The following is a 15,910-nucleotide window of genomic DNA, read 5'->3' as shown; positions in this document are numbered from 1 at the left end:
CTCCAAGGCGTGGGGGATCCATCCTCCAAAGGGGAAGTCTCTAGCCCTTGTCGTTCCTGCAGTATTCACAGTTCTTCAGCCTAGTAAGAGCTTCTTTGCACCAACCGCTGGCATTTCTTGGGCATCTGCCCATCTCCGAGCTGCTTGTGACTTTTGGACTTGGTCCCCTTGTTCCACAGGTACCTTCAGACAGGAATCCATCGTTGTTGCATTGCTGATTTGTGTTTTCCTTGCATTCTCCCTCTAACACGACTATTTTGTCCTTAGGGGAACTTTGGTGCACTTTGCACTCACTTTTCAGGGTCTTGGGGAGGGTTATTTTTCTAACTCTCACTATTTTCTAATAGTCCCAGCGACCCTCTACAAGGTCACATAGGTTTGGGGTCCATTCGTGGTTCACATTCCACTTTTGGAGTATATGGTTTGTGTTGCCCCTATCCCTATGTTTCCCCATTGCATCCTATTGTAACTATACATTGTTTGCACTGTTTTCTAAGACTATACTGCATATTTTTGCTATTGTGTATATATATCTTGTGTATATTTCCTATCCTCTCACTGAGGGTACACTCTAAGATACTTTGGCATATTGTCATAAAAATAAAGTACCTTTATTTTTAGTATAACTGTGTATTGTGTTTTCTTATGATATTGTGCTTATGACACTAAGTGGTACTGTAGTAGCTTCACACGTCTCCTAGTTCAGCCTGAGCTGCTTTGCTAAGCTACCATTATCTATCAGCCTAAGCTGCTAGACACCCTATACACTAATAAGGGATAACTGGGCCTGGTGCAAGGTGCAAGTACCCCTTGGTACTCACTACAAGCCAGTCCAGCCTCCTACAGATGACTGGTACATCGTATACAAGATTAAGAGATAAGTCAGTGGACTGTACACCTCACTTGACACTGGGTGGTTTACCAACAGAGGAGAATACTTCTTTTACCGCAATCATTAGAAAACTGCTGAGAGCCTTGACCTCCCTACTAAGCAGGTTAAAACAAACATTCTCATAGCTGGCCTATAGCCTGGCACGCAATAACTAAGCCTCTTTTTTGCTTGAATGAAGCCCTTACTGACATACGGTTGGGCACTTGGGCTAAGTCATGCACTGACTTTCAGTAAATAGACAAGTCATCCATCACTATCAACCTGCTCCAGGGTAACCTGATTTTTTTGACTCAGCATTGGAGAGCTTGGTGGTATGGGTGTCAACTAGTCAAGAAAATTGTACTGCTCTTCTAACTTCTCCAGTCATAGGATGCCAAATGATGTGGACACTTTTGGAAAGTGTGTGTTCTTCTCAGCCTGTCTTGCTCTAAAGTCAGTTAAATCAAGCCACCTACTTGAACATTATACCAAGGACCTTTGGGGCATGGTGGGTGAGATCTTACCTGCTGCTCCAGAAGATGTACAACGTTCACTACCACAAACCATTCAAGATGTTTGGTATGCAGAGATGAGGTCCACTTGCTTCTCTTGGAGGTTCAGTCGTTCTAATGGGCATGCTATTGATGGCTACCATCTGTTGGACAAAAAGATGGACTCAGCCTGGAACATTTGAAAGAAAGTCAAGCCACAGCATATTCTCAGGGCCTTTCAACTCTAGACTGGCAATCCCCAAGACAATTTAGTCTCTTCAGGGGATATGCCAGAGGTCTAACATACTGAAAACACCAGCCACCACTGCTTGCACAACAGGCTTCTCGGCCCCTTCGAGTTCAGGGCCATGGGTCTGGAAGACAATGGCCACAATTAGGGACAGCATTCTTCTTAATCTTCTATCCCACAGCCACAACTGCCAAACCCTTTTAGTTTGCCCTTAATTGCACACAGCCTTTCAGTGGAGGCAGGATAAGCCCATTCCTGTAAGAGTGGCAAAACATTGCATTCAACAAATGAGTCCTGCAGATTGTCCAACGGGGCTATATTGCTTATTGACCTACTACACCTTCTACATACAGTGGAATTCCATCAGAGGACCACCTGTCCTTTTTATGCCAGGAAGAGTAGGCTTTTTTCACCAAAAGAGCCATGGATAGAGACATCTGGGCCTATTTGTTTACTGCATCCTGCTCACCAATCATGCCAGATGGCACATGCAAGCATTGCAGTCAGACCTGCGATCTCAGTTGGCACAGCACCAAAGGAACCTATTGAGTTCCATCCAAGAGTTAGAGGAGATTGCAACAGATCTACAGTGGTGGTTGCTTGACCACAGTTGGACCAGCAGAAGACCCCCCCCCTGGCTGCTCCATCTAGAGCTGATGGTGGTGACTGAAAGATCGCTTCTGGGCTGGGGAGGCCAACTGGGAGAGGGGGAGATCAGAGGTCTCTGGTCTCCTGTAGAGACCCACTTCCAAATCAACTTGTTGGAGGGTTGGTGATTCTCCTGGTGCTAATGGCCTTGCTAACCATCAAAGAGGGCCCACTAAAGATGTAATACTTGAATTGTCAGCCACTGATAAATACTCAGGACCACATCCCAATCCATCGTTATTTTGCACCCCTTGCCACCTCAGACTGGATCCAGATATATGCAAATCAGTGTTGACCCTCCTCCAGTGACAACAGTCCAGCTTGAAATGTCAAGCCAGCTCCTTCCTGAACCAGAACACAAGCAACACAGGACTGTTTTTTACCCTACTTAGGGCTCATCAGCCAGGAATAGCTTGTTCCAGTGACACAGTGCGTACATGACCCATGTCCTTGCATGCCCATTCCAGTTATGGTGCGAGTCTAAAGCAGAAGACTTTAAACTAAAGGGAGTGCACATCTGGGGGTCTGTGGATAGTTTCCCAGGGGTGTGTGAATGCCTGTGTAAATGCATGTAAATGAAGAAGCCCTGGAGGGTCTGTTTTGTTTATTTGGCATGTCTACATGCTGTCTTCATTTACAGGCAGCCCCTGAAGAGCATTAAAAAAATATGGGAAAAGTGCTATGGTGTGCCGTGGGGGTGAGGGTCCGTGAGTGTGGTACCAGGGTCAAAGAGGTGCCTAAAAAGAAAAGAAAAAAATAGTCGAAGAATTTGTTTTTTTCACTGTTCAGGTAACTGAATATAAAATAAAGTGCAAACAGCTTAATTGAGAAATAAATACAAGTTAAACTAACCAGTGGCAAACATATTCGTTTAGGTTATGAAACCTCAGTTGGTAAATAGCAGAAATACAGATAGAACATCGACATACACACAATTGAACCCTAGTTGGTGCATTGCAGTGTTTGAAATAAAAAACAAGTGTTTACAAAGTATAGGGCCCGCTTCACAAAGGTAAACTTAGATTATGCAGCATAATGCAACACATTTTGTGATTAGATGAGGGTCATCATTTTGTCATTTTTACTGATGGTAATACTGTCAGTGGATATATTTCACCTCATTAGTGCCAGTTTAACACCCAGATACAGCAATAAGCAAATGAAGGATGACCAGTCAACCTTTGTGAAGGGTTTTTCACTGCCTCGGGACACATGTTGCCAAGTTTTTAAGAACTTTGGATTTGTTTGCCCTAGAATCATTTTTTCTTAAAATCTGCACATTATGCAGTGGATTATGGATTATGTAACAAAATACAATAAACGCATATCTATGCACATAATGCTGCTCGCCATATAATCTCATAATTCCAGGGGCCCTGGTTTTACATGACTCAGGACCTGATTTAGATCTTGGCGGAGGGATTACTCTGTCACAAATGTGACAAATATATCCTTATTACGATCTCCATAGGATGTTATGGGAAGGTAATAAGGCGGACGTGATATCTGTCACATTTGTAAGAGTATTCCCCTCCACCAGGATCTAAATCAGGCCCCCCAATCAATTTACAGCTGGAAAGAAGGCTTGTTTCTTCTTTAACTCTCTGCACTATCACCCCATCCTTCACTTTCAGGCAAAGGCACCACAAAGTCAGCATTAACCATTCAGGGTCAGTTGTTTTCGTAAAAGGTGAGTCCAAGGGGCGGCTTGGATAGGCCAGCAGGATGGCATTCAGGTCCTGATCCTCCAAACACCTCTGGCCTCAGAGTAAAAATCCAGGTGAAAAAGGAAAGGAGTGAGATTCATGGATATTATAATGCAAATTGCCTGGAAGAGGGCTAATTTTTTTGTATACAACTGGCCAGATATCTCTTCCTCTGAGAGATACCCCAAGGAAGGGGTTGATATAAGGGGGCTTGCTACCAGGGGTGTAAGTGCTGCTCAGTTATTGGTGGTTCACAATGAAAAGGCAGAGTGTGGGCCAATTATCCTTGTTAGCATTCGAGCCAGCTAAACCCTTGCAGTGGTTTAACAAAAAGGAGCAGAACGTATTATTGGTGCTGCAGGTACAGTGGCACGAGGCTGCAGCGATATCAGGAGTCAACCAAACCCCAGTTGTGGCTGTCATACTATCCTTCATCCTTCCTTGCTGCACTAGGGCCCACTGCACACTTGCTCTACCAGTGTTTGCTTTGGGCCTTGGAGCAACGGTCCATGGGAGGGGAAAATCAAAGCCAGAGGAGGCACCTCAATTTGGCCTCAGAGAGCTGGCAAAGGGGGAAAGGCTGGCACGATGGAAGTCCATATTTTTAACAAAGGGAAGAGGAGACTGCACTATTTTTAAAGCAGTAGCTATCATTAGTGAAGCAGGTGCTGCTGCACTGGGGCCCAAGTATCTGAGGGGGTCCACTGCATCACAATTATGACTATCTCACTTTAAAAAAGGGTTGTGGGAGCTTATTTTTCTTTCTAGCATTAAAATCTTGGACACCCTTGTAGAAAAAAGTGGGGCAACATGTGGGAGCTCTTTTTTATGATAGGGACAGAGAGCATGTTTTAAGTTTGGAGCGATAGTCTGGCATGGCGGGGAAGGGGAAGGAGGGAAAGAGGGAGAAGAGATATCCTGCTACACAGAGATGCAGCAGGTGCAATTGTATTGGGGTTCAGGAGTGCGAGTGGCTCACAACAACCTGATTATGGGGAGCAGAATTCTTGGGTCAATACCTGTTTTTGTTTGATACATTTGCTAATATTTAGTTTGTTTTATGAGCTATCAAAAAGCACTCCTGAAATTATCTCAGTAGCCCTGTTCCTTCACTCAGCCCTGTCCCTCCAACTCCCTCAGTCCTTGCGATAAAGCCTTGGAGAGGGGCCCAACTCGATAGCTAGAGGATGCAGACCAAAACAATTTGAAGACCTCTGCATTATAAAAGACACAAAAGTGATGAAAGGAATGCTTGCATTGGTCTCAGCCACTGGTAATTGCTCAGGGCCACATCCCAATGCATCATTAGTTTGCACACCATGCCTCCTCAGTTTGGGAACCACATTTATGTAACTGGGACCAAGATTTGATTGGCAGATGATGCCTAACCATTGTGAAATCTGTCCTAGATTGCTTTTGTTCTGGTTTAGGGAAGACCTGACCTGGCAGTTCAGGTTGGACTGTTCCCAGTCCAAACTCAGGAGGCAGGGTGTGCAAAAGAACAATAGACTGATATGCAGTCCGAGCAATCACCAGTGGCTGAGATTATTTCAAGTATTTCATCAATTACTTTATGTATATTTTTGTTAACCATCAAAGAGGGAAGTGTAGTTTATCATGGACAACAACACCACCATTTGATATTGTAGCTACCACGAAAGAGTGGAGTCTTGTGCCAGGAGGATCTGCTCCTCTGGAGTTGGCTGGACAATCAGGGGATGTTCATTTGAGCACACCATATGGTGGAATTTTAAATTCCAGGGCATACAGACTCAGTCAGCAATGACTATCAGTTCTCAAATGGAAATTACAACTGGTGGTGGCAGGGCATCGTCCAACAGAAGGGGGAATCCTGGCTATATCTGTTTGCCATTGTCGAGGTCGCTCAGGGCCTGATTCACAAAGGGCCGCCACATTCGTGGTGGAGGCCCTGCACTCATGGCAGGACCTCAGCAATGCATTTTCCCATTGCGGAGGTCCCGCTCTGAGTGCAGGACCCCAGTCATGAGCGCAGGCCCCCCCACCATGACTAAGGGGCCTCTGCCATGAGGCCCTTTGTGAATCAGGCCCTCAGTGTCAGCACTTTTGCACATTGAAGTTCTCAACAAATCTCTGTTTTGGAGACTCATTTCTTATAGAGTGGAGCATACGTCTCCTGTATGCCTTCTCGCCAATGCCTCTCCTGCCCTGCATTGAAGAAGACCAGGAGCGACCGAACCCAAGTCATCCCAGTGGCACTGAATTCAACCTAAAGAGTGTGGTACAAGGAGCTCCGGCCTTAGCACCTGCCTTTTGATCAGGCTTACACTGCGGGTAGACCGCCAGTCACTGGAGCAGGTCAGGGTTTCCACAAGAGCCTGTGCAATCTGCATTTTCTTTGTGGACATTGAGTGGTGGTAGTTGAGCTCTTTTGATCTCACTCCAGGGGTTGTTGATGCCATCCGAGTGGCCAAATGCCTTTCCACTAAATCTTTGTATGCAGGGTGTTGAGTTAGGTTAATGGCATGTTGTGGTATCCGGCATTTAGACCCCTTATGGGCAGAACTGTGAAATGTGTTGTTGTTCACTTTGTTTTTGGCCCAGCAAGTCCTTGTCCTGGACACAGTTAAAGGTTACCTGTCAATTCTTTAGTCCTTTTTACCTTTTACATTTGCTGCACCAGTCGTCAGTGTTGAAAACATCAGTTGTGATGCATTTTATAAAAAGTTTGCAAAACGTATTCACCATTGGCCTTTGTAATGCCAAGTGAGGGTTCACTTTGATCCTCACCTTTCTGATGTGTACCCCTTTCAAATCAATGCACAGTTGTTCATTGTATCTATTCACCTTAAAAAAGGTCTTCCTGGTGACAATAACATCTTCATCCCAGATGAGTGAACTTCAAATCCCTCTTGGTCCAACTTCCTTATCCCACATTTTCCCAGACAAACTGGTGCTCAGGATTTGAGTGGCATTCCTGCCAAAGGTGGTGACACCTTTCCAGGTCAAACAAGCCCTCACTCGTCCGACTTTCATCACTCCTCCTCATTCCTTGAAACAGGAAGAGACACTTCATCCTTTTTACTCAGCTTTTAAATTGATCGTACCAAAGAAAACTGAGAGGATGGGTAGCTTTTTGGGGGAGTCTCTGGGGCAAGAAAGGGCAAGAAGCTGCAGAAATGAACCATCTCTTGATGGATAGCCATCTTGGCACTTGCTTAGTTGCAGCCTGGAGTTGGCCACGGGCTAACTCTACCTGAGCAAATTTTGTGACTTTCTCTGATACTAAGAGTACCGTTGAATATCTGTCAGGCAGCTACACTGGCATCAGTACACATATTCACGAAGTACTAGAGCATCGACAGTGAGGTCCATACAAATGGGCAACTTGGCCATTCAGTTCTGCAGGCTTTTTAGTCTAAGCCATTCTACAGACTCAACAACTTGGGAGGACCTATTTACAAGGTGAGGAAACTGCCGTTAGAAGTATCCATCAGATGCACAAGTTACTTACCTTTGATAACACACTTTCTGGTGGATACTCTAACCACAGATTCTTCACCACCCTCTACCCCCTCCTTTCTGTGGCAATGAAAGAAAATGAAATAAACACACATGGCTGGGGTTTACAGTGGCGGCTCACTAAGCGCAGAAGCGGCAGGCGGCGCACGGGAGGAAGGGGGTAGGAAATAAAAAATAAATTAATAATTTTAAAAAAATTGTTTACCTTTGCCCCTCCGCTCCTCTGCTTCGTCGCTGGCTGCAAACAGGCACAGGCTCCCAGCCTGCCCTGCGCCAATCCTGACGCTGCTCAGAGCAGCATCGGGATTGGCTGGGAGCACCGAGCCAGGGTGCTCCCAGGCAGATTGAAAGCCTGTGCAGGCTCTCTCCAACGCAGCAACACAGTTGCTGGGCTGGAGAGAGCCCAGTGTGCATGTATGTTTGGTGGGCCTGAGACGTCTGGCCAAACATACATGCACAGTGAGACTACTTGTCACCCCGTGGCCCCGCCCCTTTTACTGAAAAATGATAATAAACCTACTTTATTATCATTTTTCAGTAAAAGGTTTGCAGATACCGCTGCTGGCAGTGGGGCAAAGCTCCTCCACCCAAATGGAGGAGCCTACCCTGGGTGTTTATATGAGACTCCATTGATGTGGAGTTGCACAGTGCCACATGGTGGTGCGCAGTTCCACTGCTTTGAATCTTCTAGATTCACTCTGGTACCTGGGAGTATCCCCAGAGTAAGGAATCTACAGTGAGATAGACTATCCTATTACAAAAGAAAGTAATTTGTTGTTTTTGCTCATTTTAAACAGAGGAATGATTTCCCTTCTTTTTGAGCAGATTTAATTGAGTTTGCCTTCTTGATGCTCAATAAGAAAACAAAGTTTCTCTCATCTTGATCTGACAGAATTAATTATTAGTGGCTTACAGAGTGCTCTGTCAACAACGTCTGCCCTATAATTCTTTGAGGAACACTTAGGAGCTTTTATTCCTTATTATTAGTAGTTGTAGAGTTTCATATATTGTATTCTATTGGGTACTTTATTAAAAAAAGAAAGTTGATGCTACATTGTAACATAATTTTCATGGTTAGCATTGTTAAATAAGAATAAGGTATTTCTTTTGCTTGCTTCACTGTGGTAAGTTTTACTGTTCTAAAGAAAGAGAAATAAGAGAAGCTGCTTGTTTGTATACACCATTATAGCATTTAGTGTTTGCTCATTTTTGCTTGGACAACTCACCTATTTTGAGTCTTCCTTTCAGGAGAAAGTGCTAGGGAATACACTGACAAAGAGAAGTCTGAAGAAATTCATTCTGGAAAAATCCAAGAGATTTTAGTAGATGGTCTCTGAGTGCTCTGCAGAGGAAACTGACATCAGCCCTAAAGGTGAAACACCTCTTCAGAACTTTAATGAGAGTATTGCTGTCACACTATGGTGGTTCAAACTACTATTGAAGTGACAATGATTAGGTGCATGAATACAATTGAGCAATTTGGTATTTTATTGTGAAAGCTTTTGATAAACGTATAACCTATCTGCCCTATGTCGTAGTGAGGAAATGCACCATTTTTCAGGATCTAAAAGAGCCCCCCCCCCACATGCAGCCAACCCCACTCTTCACATGGCCAGGCCCTGTGTTAACTCCACAAAGGCAGCCAAAACCACGCTGCAAATGCCCTTCAGACATGTGATGTTTGGGGGGTAGGGAGTTGGCCACAGGGCTTGTCCCTGGCGACGCATCGCCCGTGGCCTTTTTGTTTTAAAGGGGTGAGGAATGTGGGGCCCCATCCCCAAGCCATTATAGGCCTTGGGAATTCCACTCCCAAAACTTTAAAAAAACGTCTGTTTAGGCCACGGGGCCTTTTTTTATTAAAGGGGAGGGGGCCCATGGCCCCTGTCCCTGAGTCTCATTAGGCCCTGAGGAGCTCATCACCCAGGGTTCTTCTTTTAAATTAAACGAAAGAGGGGCACATGCCCCCTTCCCTGACCCTTCTTTGGCCCAGGAGATCCCCATCCCACAGGGCTATTACTAAAAATAAAGGGGAAGGGGGCCTTGTGGCTGGTGCCCCTCACTGAATCTGATTAGGCCCTGGGGACCCCATACCCCACAGCCATTTCTTTAATTAAAGAAAAGAGGGACCACTTGGCCCCCATCCTGAGCCTTGTTAGGCCCTGGGTGCCCAATCCCCTACGACTGTTTTTTTTTCACTTAAAAGGGAGGGGGCCTTGTTAGGCCCTTGGGAACCATCGCCCCTAGGGTGACTACTACATTTATAGGAGAGAGAGACAGTACAGCCCCCTCTCTGAGCCTTTTCTGGCTCTGTCCCCATTCCACAGTACCCAAATTACTGAAAGGTGGGTGCCCTGGTGTCCACCCAGGGTACCCACTGTACACTTGTTGGGGTCACGGGGACCACCACACACTCTTGGGATTTTGGGGGAGCTCCAAAGCCCCCACACCCCTAGCTGGCTCACCACATGCATGCAGGAGCCAGCATTGCTCCCACGTGCAGCTACTTATGGTGCTCCCTCTGGACAGGAGCAGTATTTTTATCTGTTTTACAGATCTTAAGTCTGCTGTGACCTGGCAGAGGTATTTTCAAAGCTCCTGCCCACTGGGAGCTGATTTTGTGCTTGCTCCTATTTTGCTGGAGTTTTTAAAATGCTCCCGCTAAGAAGAGGAAACACAGGTTTCCCTGTCTGTTCTAATGCAGGCAAAGAACTGCTGTGTCACAGAGGTATGCTCCTTGGGACACAGCATGTCTGCCGGCCCCTGGGACTAGGGGCCATTATTGGCTCAGGTAGGGGGGCCATGTGGCCCTTCCCCCCTTTTACTTAGTTTAGCAACCCTGGTGATGGGGTCCCAAGGGCCTTTAGAAGATCAGAGAGGGGGCTGGGAGTGGAGTGTCATAGAGTGCCTCAGAGTGGAATTGTGTGAAGTGGAGTGGCATACAGTGGAGAGGTATGTCGCACAATGGAGTGGCATTTCATAGAGTGGAGTGGCATGGAGTGTCACAGAAAGCAGTGCTGTGATGTAGAGTCAATCAATCAATCAATCAAAGCATTTTAAAGCACACTACTCACCCATGAGGGTCTCAAGGCGCTGATGGTGGGGCTGCTACTGATCGAACATCCAAGTCTTGAGGTGTCTCCTGAAGGTAAGTAGGTCCTGTGTCTGTTGTAGGTGGGTGGGAAGAGTGTTCCAGGTCTTGGCGGCGAGGTGGGAGAATGATCTGCCGCCGCAGGTTGTTATGTGGATGCGTGGGACGGTGGCGAGGGCAAGGTCAGTGGAGTGAACATGTCGGGTCGGGGTGTAGGAGAGCTGTCTGTTGAGGTATTCTGGTCCGGTGTAGTGTAGTGCCTTGTGAGCATGGGTAAGGAGTATTAACGTGATTCTCTTGTTGATGGGGAGCCAGTGCAGGTCTCTCATGTGGGCTGTGATGTGGCTGTGGTGGGGGATGTCGAGAATGAGGCATGCAGAGGTGTTCTGTATGTGTTACAGTCTTTTCTTGGGCTTAGCCGTGGTTTCTGCATAGAGGGCATTGCCATAGTCCAGTTTGCTGCTTAGAAGGGCTTGGGTGACCATCCTTCTGGTTTCAGTGAGGATCCATTTGTAGATCTTCCAAAGCATGCAGAGGGTGTTGAAGCAGGAGGAAGAGATGGCATTGACGTGCTGGGTCATTGATAGCGATAAGTCTAGGATGAATCCCAGGTTGCATACTTGGGCGGTGGGTGTCGGTGCCGTTCCCAGTGTGGCAGGCCACCAGGAGTCGTCCCATGTGGAGGGTGTGGCGCCGAGGATGAGGACCTCAGTTTTGTCAGAATTCAGTTTCAGGCAGCTGATCTTCATCCATTCGGCAATGGCCCTCATTCCTTCATGGAGGTTAGTTTTGGCATTGGGGGGTCCTTGGTGAGGGAGAGGATCAGCTGGGTGTCATCGGCATATGAGCCGATGTTGAGGTTGTGAGATTGGGCAATGTTTTCAAGTGGTGCCGTGTAGATGTTAAAGAGGGTCGTGCTGATCCCTGGGGTACGCCGCAAATGATTTTGGTGGATTCAGAGCGGAATGGAGGGAGGCGGACTGTCTGAGTTCTGCCGGTGAGGAAGGAGGTGATCCAGTCCAGGGCTCTGTCGCGGATCCCTGCATCATTGAGATGTGTCCATAGGGTGTGGTGGCAGATGGTGTCGAACATGGCTGATAAGTCCAGGAGGATGAGGGCTGCCATTTCACTGTCAAGTGTGGTCCAGATATCGTCAGTGGCAGCGATGAGGGCGGTTTTGGATTGGGACCGGTCAAGAGTATTGTTCTCCTTGAGGAAACGGGTCAGTTGTATGTTGACAATTTTCTCTATGACTTTTGCTGGGAAGGGAGGTAGGGGGATGGGCTGGAAGTTCTTGAGGTCCTTTGTGTCCGCCTTGGGTTTCTTGAGGAGGGTGTTTATCTCGGTGTGTTTCCAGCTCTTCGGGAAGGTGGTGGTCTCAAAGGAACTGTTAATGATCTTCCGGAGTTGGAGTGCGATGACAGAGCTCGCTTTGTTGCAGATGTGTTGAGGGCAGGGGTCGGGAGGTGAGCCGTAGTGGATGGTGTTCATGGTTTTGATGGTGTCGTCGTTGTTGAGATGGGTCCAGGAGAGCAGGAGGCTAGTGGGCAGTGAGTCTGTGGGGTCAGTGGTTGACGGGGGGTCTGGGTATTGAAGCTGTCATGGATGTCTGCGATCTTGCAGTAGAAGAAGGTGGCTAGGGAGTCGCAGAGGTCTTGTGATGGCGGGATGTCATTGATGTTGGAGCCGGGGGTTGGAAAGTTCCTTCACAATGTTGAAGAGCTCGTTGTAGCTGTGTGCGTTGTTGTCAATGTGTTCTCTGAAGGCAGTTCTTTTGGCGGTTTAGATGAGTTGGTGCTGTCTGCGGATGGCGTTCTTGAAGGCTGTGTGGTTTACCGGTGTCTGTTCTTGGCACCACTTTTTCTTCAGTCTTGTTTGCTTGGATTCTTGGAGGTCGGTGGTGGACCAGAAGGCCTTTCTGTCAGAGCGTCTGTTAGAGGGTTTCTTGATCGGGTTGAGTGGAGTGGAGTGGCGTGGAGTTATGTAGAGTGGAGAGGCATGTAATAGAGTGTAGTGTCTGTCATAGCGTGGTGTGCCGTAGAGTGTCACAGCATAAAGGTGGTCATTACAACCTCGGCGGTCTTTTAACAAGACCGCTGAGGGACCGCCATGCGGAAGACCACCAGTAGTGGCGGTTTGCCGCTTGGCGTATTATGACCGTTGGCTGCCCTCCGTCGTTTTGCTGACGGAGAGCCGCCAACAGCCATACCTGCGGAGCGGCGGGGAAGTGGAGGTTGCTCCACCTCCACGCCAACAGAACACTGCCTAGCTAATCACGTCCTGTGATTCTGCGCGGCGGTGTTCTGTTGGCGGTTTGGTGTCGGCGGAGCTGCCCCCATGTCTCCCGTCCCCTCCCGGCGGATCGACGTAACAGGTAAGTCAATCATCCGTTAAGGGAGGTGGGTGGGAGGGTGTTGTGTGGGTGCATGGGGGTGTGCATCTGCATATGTAGGGTGAGTGTGAGTGCGCGTATGCTTGCGGGGGTGTTGCGTGTTTTGGGAATGAGTGCGTGTATGTCTGTAGGTATGTCTGTGTGGATGTGTGCGTGAATGTGTGAATGTGGGTGTACGTGTCTGACTGTGTGTGTGGATGTTGGCATGTGTGTCGGTGTGTGTGTGTGTATGTGTGTTGGTGGTGCCTGCGTGCGTGTTGGGTGTGTGTGTGTAAGGTAATGTCGGGAGTCGGCGTGGGGAGGGGGGTCCTGCCACCTTTGGGCGGTGGCAGGGGTGGTGGGGGGTGTAGGGAAGGGAGTCGGGTGGGGGGTGGGGGAGACCCCTATCAGTGCCAGGGAAGCAATTCCCTGGCACTGATAGTGCTTACCGCCATGGATTTCATGGCGGTTCGTACCGCTGGAAATCCACGGCGGTAAGGCGGGTCAAAATACTGGCAGCGGTATTGTCACGGCCGCCGGGCTGGAGACCCAGGTCTCCAGCCCAGCGGTCGTCTCCGCCCTGGCGGGCGGAACAGAGAAGCGGCGGATGACCATGGCGGTAACCGCCATGGTCATAATTCCAAAAATAAGACCGCCAGCCTGTTGGCGGTCTCACCGCTGCTTTAACACCATCCGCCAGGGTTGTAATGACCCCAAAAGTGTTTTGGCGTAGAGTGTTGTGGCATAGAGTGCTGTGATATACAGTGTCATGGCGTAAATTGTCGTGAAATAAAGTGGAGTGGCATACAGTGGAGTCGTGTACAGTGGAGGGGTGTACAATGGGGTGGTGCGTCGTAGAGTACACTGGAGTTGCATTGAGTTTAGTGGCATGTGGTAGAGTGGAGTGGCTGGGAGTGGTGCTGAGCAAAGTGGAGTGTTGTTAAATGAAATGGTGTGCTGTTGAGTGGAATATCATGTCACAGAGTGGAGTGTCATGGAGTGGAATAGAGTGGCACAGAGGGCACAGAGTGAAGTAGAGAGTTATAGAGTGGAGCAGTGTAGATTGGACTGGTGTGTTGTACAGCAAAGTGAAGTGGCGTGGCATACAGTGGAGTAGTGTGTCATAAAGTGAAGTGCCATTTTGTAGAGTGGAGTGGCATGTGATAGAGTGGAGTGGAGTGCCGTACAATGTTATATGGTGGAGTAGAGACGAGTACAGTAAGGGAGCATAGAGTAGAGTATTGCAGAGTGGAGCATCGCTGCCATGCAAGTTTTCTCATCAAGAACTTTCTTACAGATGTTGCAGTGATATTATCAATGATGTCAAAGGAGATAACATGACTGATGTAATCTGTGGGGTATTTAGGAGTGCATGGTGAGGGCACAAGTTATTGTTACCTCAGGGTACAAGTTATAATTTGTTGAGATAAGTGCTGAATTCCTATAGTTTTGTGTGTATAAAATCTGAACGTAACTATAATGTTCCTGTGACCTTTGTTTTTTAGTGAATTTAAACGTTTTTCAAAATTCTATTTCTCACTATAATATCCCTGTTACCTTTGTTTTTTCGGTGAATTGCTAGGGTTTTTTAATGTAAAGTAATATTTAATTACCATACATTAATCCAACTACCTTCAGCCGTGCTGCTAACCTCACGCTGTGCATGGCCTTTATTCATGTGCAGAAGGGGGTTGCCTATAGGGCCTGGCCTGTGGCACGTCTCAGGAGCCCTCCACCCACATGCAGCCAAACCTACACTGTTCATGGCCTCTGGCCATGCAAATGCAGCCAACTCCACGCTGTGGATCTGTGAGTGGGTGTGTGAGTGGCACTGTGTGTGGCAGTGTGTGGTTGTGTGGGCACATAATAGGTGTGTGAGTGTGAGTATATGAGTGGGTGTGTGAGTGGCTGTGTGGGTCTGTGAGTGTGTGTGTGAGTGGTTTTGTGGGTCCGTGAGTGTGTGTGTGAGTGGTTGTGTGGGTGTAAGAGTGTTTTTGGGGTCTGCGAGTGGGTGTAAGAGTGGTTGTATGGATTTGTAACTGGGTGCCTCAGTGTGTGAGTGGCTGTGTAAGTGGATGTATGAGTCTGTGACTGAATGTGGTAGTGGTTTTGTGGGTGTGTGAATAGCTGTGTTGCTTTGTGAGTGGTTTTGTGGGTGTGTAAGAGGGTGTGTGAGTGGGTGCACGTGTGGTTGTGTATGTGTCTGTGTAGGTCTATGACTGGGTGTAGTAGTGGTTTTGTGGGTCTGTGGGTGTCTGAGTGTGTGAATGAATGTGTGGGTGAGTGAGTGTGTGTGTAGGTCTGTGAGTGGGTGTATTTTATTAATTGGGCTCTGGATCCACAGATCCATTGTGGATTCACATTGGGGCCACACTGAGCACTGCAGAGGATCTGAAGATCTGCAAGAAACATTTGTGGGTGATTTCCTGCCATGAGAGGTCCCTCAGAGTTCCCTCCTTCAGTGCCATGGGTCAAGGGTACCTCTACCTTGACCCCTTCTATCAGTTTTAAGTTTTATTTCCCCCCCCCGGGACCAAGTGTCTGTACACAAAATGGGGGTTGCAACTCCTCTCTGGTTGATGCCAGCCAATCAGAGCATGCTATTGGCACATCGATCCACAGATCCACTGTGGGGGTCTGCATCTCTAGATACACATAAATATTTTTTCTTTAATAACTCCAAAACAACTGAACAGATTTACACCAGATTACAAAAAGCAGCAAAAACGTAACAATATGGTGGGCTGCAATACACCATAGCACTTTCACAATATACTGTGGTACAAAGCGATGGCACAAATGACAAAACACAATCTTATATGTTTGAAGATGACAAAAATGACAAAACATAATATTGGTTAATTAAAGCCCTTACAAAATAAAACGACAACCATATTGTTTACACTGCACTTTGGCTGTGTACTGGGTTTCTACGTGAGATATATCTTGTTACTATTTGATGAAGCTACAGGAAAACATGAGGC

The sequence above is a fragment of the Pleurodeles waltl genome, chromosome 3_1 (genome assembly GCF_031143425.1).
Source record: "Pleurodeles waltl isolate 20211129_DDA chromosome 3_1, aPleWal1.hap1.20221129, whole genome shotgun sequence".
NCBI classification, from domain to species: Eukaryota; Metazoa; Chordata; class Amphibia; order Caudata; family Salamandridae; genus Pleurodeles; species Pleurodeles waltl.
The sequence above is the reverse complement of the archived record's forward strand: the minus strand, read 5'-3'. Positions refer to the sequence as shown.